Source organism: Hemitrygon akajei, chromosome 6, assembly GCF_048418815.1.
Source record: "Hemitrygon akajei chromosome 6, sHemAka1.3, whole genome shotgun sequence".
Lineage (NCBI taxonomy): Eukaryota > Metazoa > Chordata > Chondrichthyes > Myliobatiformes > Dasyatidae > Hemitrygon > Hemitrygon akajei.
The window spans coordinates 152,516,587-152,530,471 of NC_133129.1; the positions used below are offsets into that span (position 1 = coordinate 152,516,587).

Below are 13,885 nucleotides of genomic sequence, written 5' to 3' on the forward strand. Positions count from 1 at the left end.
TACCACGTTCACATATTGGTCAGGTGCAAAAGTACAAACATACTTGAAGCAAGTTCTTTGCTGCAGCTAGCTAAGAAAGGAAGGAAAAACTTCAAAGAAACAATTGCAATGATCACAGAGCTGTTGACCAGATCTGTTGACTGGATGAAAACATATGGCCCACACATACATGTGACAGTGGCACTGTCAGGAAGAAAATCCTGCAAACACAGCTGGTGAATGAAACTGTACTAAGAATTTCTGAATATGTTTTTAATTGTTTGATTTCACTGACAGCATTTATTGTACCTTTGGTGGTACTCTTACCTGTTGTAATTTTGTTACAATGCATGCAGTTTCAGTGCTGCTTTAAGTGGGACAGGCCTACTCTAACCTCAGTAGGGCAGGGTTAAGTTGCACTGTAATTAGAATATTTGCAATTTTTTGAATGGCAATCATTAGTTAACTGTCTCACAACTATAGTTCTGTGCTCTTGGAATTCACCTAGATGACTCACAAGGTAGAAAGTACATTTTCAAGCTTCTTTTTCCAAACACAATATATTAAAATTGGATACCAAATTTGAGTTGTGTCTGAATTGAGAACTATTGAATTGACTACTAGTGATTAAATACAGGAAATCACTTCAAATATTTTCATGAATCTCTTCGTTACCAACTATGTCCAATTCACATTTATCCTCTGATCATACTAACTAAAGTTAAATAATTAGCTGTATCTAATATTTAAATTACCAGATATTTTGATTATTTTCGCAGTTAACTTCACACTTAAGCATCTCTGGTTGATGATGATGCTTAGCAAATGACTAGAAATCAAATACATTATGTGAAAGGTATTTTGGAAACAGTACAGTATCAATGATTTCAGCAAACAGAAAACAGTACAGCACAGGAACAGGCCCTTCACCCCAAAATAGTTTGCTAAACTAATTACGGTAAATTAGAAATCAAATGTCTAGCTAAACTAGTTCCTTCTGCCCATACAATGGCCATATCCTTCCATTTTCTTCACATTCATATGCCTCTCTAGAAGTCTATTTCTACCTCTAGCACCACCCCAGGCAGTGCATTCCAAGCATCCACCACTCTCTGTGGAAAAAACTTACATTGTACATCTCCTTTGAACTACACCTCCCTTTCCCGAAAATGCATGCCCTTTACTACTAAAACATTTCAAGCCTGGGAAAAAGACTTCATTTATTTAAAAATACAGCATGGAGTAAGCCCTTCTGGCCCTTTGAGCTATGCCACCCAGCGAACTACTTCCCCCCATTTAACTCCAGACTAATCACAGGACAATTTACAATGGCCTACAAACCATTTCTTCTTTGGAGTGTGGGAGGAAAGCAGAGCACCTGGAGAAAATCCACACATTCCAAAGAGGATATGCAAACTCCTTACAGAGGACACCAGTACTGAATCCAAACTCCGACACACCATGCTGTAATAGCATTGTGCTAACCACTACGCTACTGTGGTGCCCAAAGATATGAGGACTACCAAACAATAGTGGTTGAAGCAGCTCATCCTTTTGGGCACTGGTATAATTGATGACATACTAAATCCACCATCTCTTTCAGCACCCAAGATTCCCTTACCTTGTCCTTCCTTTTTACTGGAAAGTGCCTGTCCTGTACTTTAAACACCCTCCATACGTCATGTATGGACTTGCCCAAAAATGTTGTACTCAATTAACTCTCCCTAATTTCAGTGTAATATTTTAATTTTATTGCACACTTGTATATCTCTAGACTGTTTCAGAATTAGGAGAAGGAGAAAAGATAAAAATAGTTAGAAACAGTACTTAAAATTTAAGGATTAGTTCCATTACTGTAAATCAAGTACACATGACATAACTCATTTATTTGGACAATTCCCACCTCTAGCTCACCACCACCTGTCTTATCAACTACTTGCTCTGCTTTATTAAATTGTTTCTCAGATTTCCAATGATAAATAAGCAAACATTTCCTTCAAAGGGAAAACTTAAATTATCATTTACTTTCAATACCAAAAACTCTATTCTCTAGTTATTGGTCCAAAGCTAAAGTCAAAGACAAGTTTATTGTCCATCCATTTGTCAGCTGTTTTCTGACCCTTTTCAATTAAAGCATCTTATGTGAACTTGTGCTGCACTTCTAATGCCATATTCCCGACAAGACAGATGGACATATTAAAATCCACAAATTACTGGACTAAATCCTGGTGGCTCAGAGAACAATTCAGAAGGAAGACTTAGGATTTGGGGCATTCAAAGTGGAACAAAGCAGTAGAAATTTCCTCAAATTCATGTGACTGCACTTTAAACTACCAACTCTGCTGACAGACTTACCACTCAGTCCAGTGGTAAGTAAGTGTGTTGGAAAGTAAGTTTGGGTGTACTGTGCATCAGCTTTGTGCCAGGAGGATGTCAATCAATTTGAAATACAAATTTATTTTCATTTTCAAAAAATAATTCATATCTACAAAATATTGCCAAATAATTTTAAATATTACAATGAAGTAAATTAAGTATACAATGGTGTTTTACTTATTTTACTTTATTCTAACATTAATATAAACAAGAGTTTCTGCAGATGCTGGAAATCCAGAGTTACAATTGCAAGATGCTAGAATAATTCAGCAGGTCAGGCAGCATCTATGCAAAGGAACTAACAGTCAATGTTTCTGGCTGAGACACTTCATCAGGGCAGTTGTAGCCATAAACAACTGTAGGCACAAGGTCCTATACAGCTGTAGTGAGATTTTCCAAGTTTTGTATTCCATCAACTCTGTAATTACTAACTATGCACACTTTATATATCTTGTTAAATGACACCCAAAATTATGTGTTGTATTTATTGTCCCATAAATTTAAATAATATCCTACTTTTCTGTTCTTCCCAATAAAGCAGGTGACATTATATTTTCCTTCATATACTTTTTTTTAAGCCTGTCTAGTCTTATGCCCTCCTTACAATTTACTTACCCCACCTTCCCAGCCATCTTTAGCAAACATGATTAATCGACATCCAGTCACTTCAAATATCAATAAATAGCTGTGGCTCCCCATTAGATATAGTCTGCTAATTAAAAGTGGTTTGTTTGCCTCTACTTTCTGGTTTTAATCAGTTACCAATTCAATGCTAATCAATATACTACCTTTAAAACAATGAGTCTGCAAACTGTAATAATCCTTTGAGCTTCACCCTATAGAATTTCTTTTGTAAATTAAATATACTACATCTAAAGGTTTTACTTTATTCGTTATGCTGTTAATACCTTCGTTAAGCACAATTTCTCTTTCGTAAAATATGGTTATTTCACTGCATGTGATTTTCTAAATCTTTTGTTATGAATTCCCTATATGTAACAAATCCAACTCAGCTGAAATGGAAAGATTATCCCAGTAGTTATGCGAGGTGCAGGAGAGGATGAAAGAGATGTGGAAGGTAGTTTACTTTGATTTTTATATGGGCCTGCTATAGCCAGTGGTGAGGCCAGGGAGGGCAATGAAGCTGGGTGTTCATACACTCATCAGACACAGAACAGAATTACATGAACTTGGGAAGGGACAATGTACTCATAAACATCAAAAAGAATGGGAGAGAAAAGTTGATAATGTAGTAGTAATTTCCACAGACATAGGAAGTCAAGCATGGCATTTAACTCGAAATAGTACCCGAGGCGAAGAACCTATTAACAGTATTCACCAACATGAAGGCCAAAAAGAGAAATTTAATGATTAAATGTTAATAAAAACAGAAGGATGAAGGAAGTGATCAAGATCAAGATGTGCTCAGAATGTTATAAGAAGAGGTAAGTGAAAAACTAAAGATGACAATTCAAGGCTGGAGATAGAAAAATTTTTGAGATTACTTGTCTTGCTGGGTTAGGGAAAATTGTAAGGACAAGTGGATGAATAGCTCATACCTTAAAGAGGCAAGGTGTAATTGAGAAGATAAGGAGTACAAAAATATCTATGAAAATGAACCATCAAAAACATAGCAATTGGAAATTTGCTATTTAAACAGTAGAGTTAATGCTTCAGTTCATTGATGTATCATAATACCAGATATGACCATTTTTTGTCAAGTTTTGGGTCATAAAAAAGAGTTGCCACGGGGTGATGAGAAGTGATTAAACCATTAAAAGCATATAAGCATAATGGGGTGAGGCCAAAGAGAATAGTGAATGCATGTGTGCACAAAGAAAATAAAATGGACCTTCAGGAGTTATAAATGGCAATAGAGATAAAGAGATTGGCTTTATAGTGTACGTCTCATGAGCATCAAAACATACATACTGTGCTGTCTTGCATCAACAATCAACACTTGAGGGAGCAGCCCTCAAGAGTCTACATGCTTTCAGTACTAACATGGTATGCCCATAGCTTATTAACCCTAGCCCATATGTCTTTTGGAATGTGGGAGGAAACTGGAGCACCCAGAAGAATCTCACACGGTCAAAGGTGGAACAGCGGCAGAAACTGAACAAAGATCTTTCGATCGCTGGCACTGTAAAGCACTGTTATTAGCATCGACTGTCTGAAAAATAGTAGTTTGAAGGCACCATGTAAATGACAAGGAGGACATTTTTTTTACATAAGCAAATGAGGCTTTAGGAGAGGGAATACAGAGTAGAATCCGGGATGGTCCTGTTTGCAATTAACAAGATGTGAATTTTTAAAAAAAAATTTATTTAGAGAGACAGCACAGAACAAATCCTTCCGACCCTATGAACCACACTGCCCAACATCTCACCTATTTAACGTTAGCCTAATCACAAGGCAATTTACAATGACCAATTAAACTACTAACCGGTACGTTTTTGGACTGTGGGAAAAAACTGGAAGACTCAAAGGAAACCCACAAAATGACGGGGAGAGTGAAGGAGCTCCTTACAGATAGTGCCAGAATTGAACTCCAAGAGCATTGCACTAATCACTATATTACATGAGGTAACAAAATTAAAATTGATTAGTAAGACAGTAAACACAAAATAATGGAGTTTAATAAGTCAAAGAGGTTGAAGCCAAAGATAAAAAAAGCTGAGAATATTTTGATAAAAACTTAACGTAGTATGTGCATGGACATTAGGAAATGAGAGAGGGAGAAGGGAGGGGTAGAGGGGGTAGGAATAAGCAAAATCGGTTAGAAAGTGGAGAATGGATTTTAGCCAAATAATAGAATACAAGTACATCTCAAAACAAAATAACAATCACTTGAATTTTGAGGGAACTGAGAAGAAACTTTAGATATCGAACTTATATAAAATAATCCCTTACAATGTTTCTTAAAGTTGGAGTCATACAGAACAAAAACAAGCCCTTCACCACAAATCATTCATACCAATCAAGATTCTCATTTTAACTTGTGTTTGGATCATATCCCTCTAAATATTTCCTATCCATGTACCTGACCAAATGCATTTTAAATGTTATTAATGTACCTGCCTCAACTATGTACCCTGGTAGCTCATTCAATATACAGACCACTCCCGGATGAAAATGTGCCTTTCATGTTCACACAAAATCTTTCCCCACTTACTTAAATATATGATTGTGCATATTTGTCCTATCTATGCTCCTCATGATTTTATATATCTCTATATCACCTATCATTCTTGTACACCCCAATGAATAATACTCCAACCTGCTCATCCTCTCTACATACCTCAGTCCCTTGAGTATTGATGACATCCTCCTAAATCTCCTCTGCATTCTTTCTAACTTAATGGTGTATTTCTATAACAGGGTACCAAAACAGAACACAATATTTCAACCACAACCTCACCAGCTACAACATAACATTCTAATTCCTATACTCAATGTCCTGATTGATGAAGATTACTGTGCCAAATGCCTTCTTCACCATCATGTCTACCTGGAATGTAATTTTTTGGGAACAATGTACTTGTACCCCAAGATCCCTCTGTTCTATAAAACTTCACAGGCCCCTACTGTTCATTGTGAAAGTCCTAGGCTAATGTCTTCCCAAAATGCAACACCTCACACTTATCCAAATTATGGTCCTTTTTGCCTATTCTAAGCCCATTTACCCAGCTGATTAGATCCCTCTGCAAATCTTGGTAATTATCTTCTCTCACTACAATACCACCTATTTCACTGCCATCTGCAAACATACTAAACATGGCTTGTATTTCCCAACCAGATCACTGATATAGATGACAAATGGCAATAGGCTTATCACTGATCCCCGGGGAACCCCATTAGTTACAGACCTCCAGAAAAACAATCTTCCACCATCACCCTCAACTTCCTATCACCAAGCCAATTGTGTATCCAATTAGCTAGCTCACCTTGGACTTCATCCCATCTAACTTTCCTTAGCATCCTACCACACAGAACCTTATCAAAGTTCTTAATGAAGTCCATATAGGTTACAGCCCTGCCCTCGTCAACTCCTCAGCTAATTCTTCAAAAAACTCAGTCAAACTTTTGAGACACGATCTCCCATTCACAAAACCATGCCGACTATTCCTAATCAGTTCATGTCTTTCCAAAAGCATATATATCTTACCCCTCAGGATCTCCTTAAGGAACTTACCTATGTTAGGATTACTAGCCTACAGATCCCAGATTTTTCTCTTCTTCTTCTTTAAAATGATTAAATTGTTTTCCACCCAATGATTTCACATTCACACAACTGTATCTTGATATCAAACCATGAAGAAACTTGATCTTCATGACTGGCTAATCTATCAGGTTCATTCTAGACATGAACCTAATTCTTCACCTTGGTGAAGAGTATTATATCACTGGCAATGGAACAAAGAACAAGACAAAGTAATTTGATTGTCTACGCTCTTTTGGCTTACATTGCAATGTAAGAATTTTAACAGGGTATTTTGTGTCCAGTAAAATGAATGAACTCATTATAACATTGTGTTTTAACTTTTGTTTATGCATTTGTAAAACAATACCCCAGTCAGTAAAACAGAAAACAAATGTTCCAATGTTAAGAATGGAACCAATGTTTTCACTATGTGCAGTATGAAGGAGAAGCCTCTGTTGCATGTATGGCGTACCTCTACGGTCTCGTCACTGCAATAAGCTATTCTATCTTGAGGGAGCTTCTAAGAAAACAACATTTTACTACAGACCTCATTAAGTTTAGATAAAGAATGTTCCAGTTCCTGGAATCACCTGTTTGTATTATCATCACAGTTTATCAAAATCATATAACATTTAGACTGCACTAAATTATCACAAGAAAAGCAATTGAATACATTTTCAAACACTCCAAATTTAAAGTTAAATGAATCAAAACACAGAGTTATTTTGTACAGTACAGATTTGGGGCTATGGCCCATCATATCCATTGCAGCCTTCCTGCCCACCTACACTAATCCCATTTGCCTACATCAGGTTTGTATCCTTCCATGCCTTGTCTGTTTAGGTGTCCACCTTAATGTTCATTAAACATTGTAATTGTATATGATACTAATACATTCTCTGGCAGCATTCTAGATATCAATCACAACCCATTAAAAGAATGTACCCCTTAAAAATTCCTCCCTCTCACCTTGAATCTATATCCTTTTGCTTTTGGTGGTCCAATCATGGGGGAAAAATTGACTAGCTATCCTATCCTTTCCATCCTCAAACACATCACACTATCATTGTCAGGGTTAAACTCTATCTGTAAAATACTCCACTGAACTTTCCATCTGAACTGTATCACACTGTAGCCTTAAACAACATTCCTTGCTATCCACAATACCATCCATTTTTGTGTCATCCACAGACATACTAGTCATGCCTCCCACATTCACATCCAGGTCATTAATGTACATCACAAACAGCAAAGGTACCAGCATTGATCCCGTGGGACACCATCTGTCACAGGCTTCGAATCAGAAAAGCATCCTTCCACTCTCTGCCTCCTATCACCACGCTAATTTTTGGATCCAAGTACCCAGCCTGTCTTGGATCTCAAGTGCTGCAACTGCCTGGCAGGGCTTTATCAAATACCTTACTGAAGTCTACATAGATAAGAATCACCATCCTGCCCTGATCAATTCCCTTTGTTTCCTCCTCAAAAGGTACAATCAAATTAGTGAGACTGAAATCCCCTTGCACAAAGCAATGCTGACTTTCTCTAATCAGTCCCTGACTTTCCTAATTCACATAATTCTTGTGTCTTAGAATTTTCTTCAATAATTTGCTTACCACTAACAGAAGACTCATTAGCTCTATTATTTCCCCACTGCCCTTTTTAAGTAAAGAAACAACATTAGCTACTCCCCCAGTCTTTTGGCATCTCTCCTTGGACTAACAAAGATGGAAAAAATTGTCAGGGCCCTAGCAATCTCTTGTCTACGGAAGTCTCTTCCATAGAATTGAAACTGGAATATTATTGTTACATGTACCAAAGTACAGAGAAAAGCCTGTTTTGCTCACTGTCTGTATAGATCAATTCATTATAGTGAATTGAGGTACGGCAGTACAAAGTAAAATAACAGGATAATGCATATTAAAGTGTAACAACTACAGAGAAAGTGCAGTGCAGATAAACAATAAGGTGCAAAATCATAATGAGGTAGACTGTGAGGTCAAGAATCTATCTTATTGTACTAGGGAGCCATTCAATGGTCTAATAACAACAGGATAGAAGCTGTCCTGGAGCCTGGTGGTACGATTTTCAAGCTTTTATATTTTCTGCCCAATAGTAGAGAAGAGAAAAGAGAATCTGGGGTGAGTGGGGTCTTTGCTTATGCTGACAACTTTACTGAGGCAGTAAGAAATATAGATAGAATCCACGGGGGCGGGGAAGATGGGGGCAGGGGTAGTTTCCATGAATGCTGAACTATGTCCACAACTCTCTGCAGTTTCTTGTGGTCATAGGCAGACCAATTGCCATACCAGGCCAAGATGCATCCAGATAGGATGTTTTCTATAATGCATCTATAAAAATTGGTATGGGTTGACGGGTACATGCCAAAGTTCTTTAGCCTGCTGAGCAAGAAGTGGTGTTGGTGAGCTTTCTTGACCATGGCATCTACATGGTTGGACCAGGACAAGAAATTGGTGATGTTCACTCCTCAGAACATGAAGCTCTTAACCCTCTTGACCTCAGCATCGCAAATGAAGATGGGAGCAGGTGCACTGCCCCACTTCCTGAAACTAATGACCAACTCTTTTGTTCTGCTGACAATGAGGAAAAGCTGTTGTCATGACACCAAATTACTAAACTCTGTATCTCCTTCTTGTGTTCTGACTCATCTTTACTTGACATAAGCCCAATACCATTGGTATGGTATGCAAACTTGTAGATGGAATTAGAAAGGAAACTGGCTATGAGTGTACAGAGGTAGAGCAGGGTTAGGATTCTGGGATGGATCTCATCTGGCCCTAGGGATTTATCAACCCTATGCATTCCAAGACATCTAACACTTCTATTTTTCTAATATTGATATATTTCATTCCATCGACTTATCCTTCCCTGAACTCACTATCCTCCTTAGTGAATACTTCACCCACATCCCTGAGCTCCACACATAGACACCTTTTGATTTATAAGGGGGGGGGGGAAAGAGATATTCTTTCTCTGATAGTGAATTAGATAGCAAAAAAGTAACAAGATCAATCATGATTCAAAAACTGTCAAAATTTGTACCCAATTAAAACCAACATTCAATGTGAACTTGTTCCATCTTAATTTTTTTCCTCCTTTAATATGAATGGTTGTTATCATATTCTGAAATAACACATTTTTGGGGGGGGTACTATCAAATAAAATCACAGAATATTTCTGACAAAGAAGGATTGCAACAAACTACATCTGTAAATGATTTGAAAATTAGCTTCTTAACCCATGTGCACACACATCTGTACCCTGTCACTGCAGGCCAAGGCTCTTAAGTGCGCATACATTTTTACCTGTGGTGAAGGAAATGAAACAATGGCATATAATAATCAGAATGTCACCAGCACATCAAATTGTGGCGAATTTCCTTAGATATAGGGGAGTGAGTTTCTACACTGAAAGGCTGAAGCAGTTGTATTCATGCAAGGGGAAAAGGGGAAAATGTGATTATGAGAAAATTGGGAAGATACCATCAAAAGAGGTTTGAGTAGAGAGTACAGAATACTATAATAAAAATACGGATCAGCTAGCTAGCCAATTGTGTTTCTCCAGTTCCATTTCTGGTATTTCTTTCAGCATTTAAATGTTTTCTACACCTTGCTTATGATGATAGACTTCAGCTCAATATGAACTGTTGCAAAAAAAGTCTTATATTCTGAGTATTAAACAAAATTTCCCATAAATTTGTTAAATCAACTATTAGCTGCAATATTTAAGTACATACACACTCCTTTGTTGGATTATTGCTACTATAGAAAGATTTACTACAGTACGCAAAATGCTACAATACACACGTACTATACTGTCAGATTAGAATGCTCCTCTATAGGACAACATATATTGAAACATTTTCTGAACAATTTATATACGTTTGATTACATCCACAAGAAAGCACGTGAGAGCTTTAAAATATTTCAATTGTTCATTATTTATAAAGTGACGTGAAATAAAATGGGGTTTCCAATATCCGATTTCCAATTGAGGGGAAAAAACCAGCAATTCTCCTGAGATTAGTGTTGACAATCACCGTTCTCAATTTCTGTTACCTTAGTTTAAAGTACTGCGCCGGATGCATTGCTATGTTGTACTATACAGGCAGTTTCAAACCATTCCGTGCAGCGCGTTCTGCTTTTAGCTCAACGCTTTGAAATGTGTACCACTAACAGTTTCCAATTATCACAGCAGGGCGGTCCAACCTCTCAGCCCGAGAATCAAAACCATTAAAATTATTAGCGACACCCCCCTCTCCCAAACAGCCTTAACCATTCATCCAATGTTAACGAGTACTACAAGATTAATCCACATCGACTATGATTTGTCGTCTCGTTAAATAAAAGACTGCGGCTATAGCTTGATGTCTGTCAGAACAAAAACAACCAGCCGACCAAGTAACTGGGAGCGAGCCACACTCAGATAACGATCCCTCCGACGTTACTACCCCTTGCCTTCAGTGCAAAAAGCGGTACCGTAAGAGAGAGTGCACAAAATGTTCGATCGACAAAGGCAGAGAAGCTCGACCGCTTTGTTACCTTGTGTAGGGTCTGATTCGCTGGTTGCTGACAGTTCGCTGGTGCGGCTCTCTCTTCATTCTTCCTGACACCGAGATGCTGCGCTGCCTCTGCCCGTTTCCCCGCGCCCGCGCCCGCGTCCGCGTCCGCGCGACATCCCTCCCGCTCGCCGCCCGCGCGCCTTTCCCTGCCGCTGACACGGCGCGAGCGTGCTCCGCCCTCCTTCCGCCGCCCCGCCAATCACGGGCGGCTCGTGCTGAGCTCGCTGCCGCCTTTGCCGGCTGCGGGTTTGGGGGTGGATTGCAGTGCGCACGATTTCGTTCGAATAGTTCTGCCCCGTCCGTTGTCCCGGTTTTTGTTTTTGTCCGGTTGCCTTCCTGTCTTCCGATAAAAGTGAGAATGTATGTCACTTGGAAGAAAATGCACCATATATCACCACAAAACTTCGTTTTGCGTCATATGTAAAACAGGTTAACCCAGCCGTTATACTTCCTTTTGGTGAAAACAGCACATTCACCAGATTGCTAGGATGAAAGACGTGTGCCTGATTTGATGTTAGGTTAAAAAGTGCGGAAAGTTTCGAGTTGAGGGCTAATTTATCAATTCAGTCTTCAGGAAGCTACGATCTGATACTACAAAATGACTAATAAAAGATAACTATCACAGTTAATCTACGCGAAGGTTCTCGGCCCGAAACGTCGACAGTGCTTCTCCCTTTCGATGCTGCCTGGCCTGCTGTGTTCTACCAGCATTTTGTGTGTGTTGTTTGAATTTCCAACATCTGCAGATTTCCTCGTGTGCGGACAGTTAATCTATTGCAGTTTATATATCAAATCAAAGAGAGAAATGTGGGTAGATATACTATTTACGTGTGGGGAATTAGCTCAAATGGTAGAGCGCTCGCTTAGCATGCGAGAGGTAGCGGGATCGATGCCCGCATTCTCCAATAAGTCTTTTCGTTGTATTTTGCTAAAATTTTCTATTATTTGTTCATGAATTAATAATTAACAAATATTCAAAAAGCTGTTATGAATAACTGTTCGTTTCCAAATAACATTTTAAATTTATTATAATGTGCAATTGGTATTACTGTAATTCAAAATTTAGAAATTCATTAGAAATAGTGCTTGATAAGCTTTCTTCCAGCAATATATGTCAACGTTAACCTTAATAGTATATAGAATTAAGTTAAATCTATATTACTGTTCCAAAGACAGGGTGGTGAAAAAGACATTAAACAAACTAGACTTCATCAGCCACTCAATTTAGGAGCAGGGACATAATGTTGCCGTGGTATAAGTCGTTGGCAAGACTGTGTTTGAAATACTTTGTGCAACTGATATACGAAAGATGTTGTTAAACTGGTAAGAGTACAGAAAAGATTTACTAGGGTGTTACCAGGGTCTGGTTGAGGTTAGCCAGGCCAGCACTTTATTCCTTATAACATAGGAGAACTCCATGTGAAATCTAATGACAAATCCAGTTCTTCATCCCACAAGGAATGGCATCTGTCTCTCAGTAAGTCCTAGGCACAGTGTAGCCCATAATTTCATGGGGAGGAACTGAATCTCAAGGGTCGTCTTCCGAACCTGCAACCAGATAAGAGCATAAGAAAAAGTAGTAACTCCAAAGGAGTTGGGGCTATTTGATTCCTTGAGCCTGCTCCAACTTTCCACAAGTCCATGGTTGATCTTCTACATCAACATGATTTTCTTTTCTTATCTCTATATTTGTTGATCCCTTTAATATCCTGGAATCTATTAATCTTCATTTTGAATAATCAATAAATGAGCTTCCACAACCCTACAGGCTAAAGTAGGCCAAGGATTCAGAACCCTCTCAGTGAAGAAACGTATCTTCATTTCAGTTTTATATTGTCTCTTCTTTATCTTCTTACTGTGATCTCAAGTTCTAGAGTATTTGGCTAGGAGAAGCATTTTCCCCATATCTATCCTGTCAAACCTTGTAATGACTTTGTATGTTTCTATGAAGCCACCTTATAAATACTAGAGATTATAAACCTAACTTATTTTATCTCCCTTTATATGATAGACCTGACATCCAAGAGACTGGTCTAGCATATGTTATTATGCTCCCTGAATAGTACGTCTTTTTTTTTAACAAAATTAAACAAATCTGAATAAAATCCTTCAAATGTGGTATTTGCAAGAGCTATTGTGTATCATTGTAATAAGACACCTTTACACTTGTACTCAAGCACTTCTTGCGATAAAAGCCAACATACGCTTGTCTTCCTAATTGCATATTGAACATACTGTACATACAACAGTGCTGGAGGAACTCAACAGGTCAGTCATTGCAAAAGATCTTGGCCGGAAACATTGACAGTCTGACCTTCTGAGATCTCCACATTTTGTACATATATGTTGTTCCAGATTTTCATGTCTTTTCTGTCTTCCATTGTACTTACATAGTTCTCAGTGACTTACAGGCATCAAAATTTCCAAATGCCTCATCATTTAGAAAATAAACACCCATTTCAATTTGTTTTGCTAAAATAAATAACTTTACATTTGTCTATTCCACCTATTGCACTCTTGCCCACTACACTTGCCCATGGGCCATTGAAGTGAAGCCTGTTTGCATCCTCATCACTATATACATCCTCAATTTCTTGTCAGAGTTCAAGCCCAAACGTTGTGGTACTACAACCAGCAAGATTCATTCTTTAGTCCACCAGATATAAGCTTTAGTGAGAAAAGGGCTTTGTTGCTATTTGCTCTTTCATGTTAAGGGAGAGTGATTGCTTTCTAGTCTTCAAAAT

The 13,885-nt window shown here is 38.2% G+C and overlaps 1 protein-coding gene and 1 non-coding gene across 3 annotated transcripts in view; one reads left to right on the forward strand and one right to left on the reverse strand.

The window, feature by feature from the left end:
- LOC140729619 (uncharacterized) overlaps positions 1–11,258 on the reverse strand; it is a 207,573-nt gene extending 196,315 nt beyond the window's left edge. Inside the window, exon 1 of one of the 2 annotated variants that reach the window (XR_012099371.1) lies at positions 11,122–11,258. The gene's annotated coding sequence lies outside the window, so the exon portion shown is untranslated. The remainder of the gene's footprint in view (positions 1–11,121) is intronic. The other variant, XM_073049583.1, reaches the window with a different exon arrangement.
- Positions 11,259–11,973: 715 nt separating this feature from the next.
- On the forward strand, positions 11,974–12,046 carry trnaa-agc (transfer RNA alanine (anticodon AGC)). Its single transcript has one exon. It is a non-coding gene; the product is annotated as a tRNA-Ala (tRNA).
- The last annotated feature ends 1,839 nt before the right edge of the window (positions 12,047–13,885 follow it).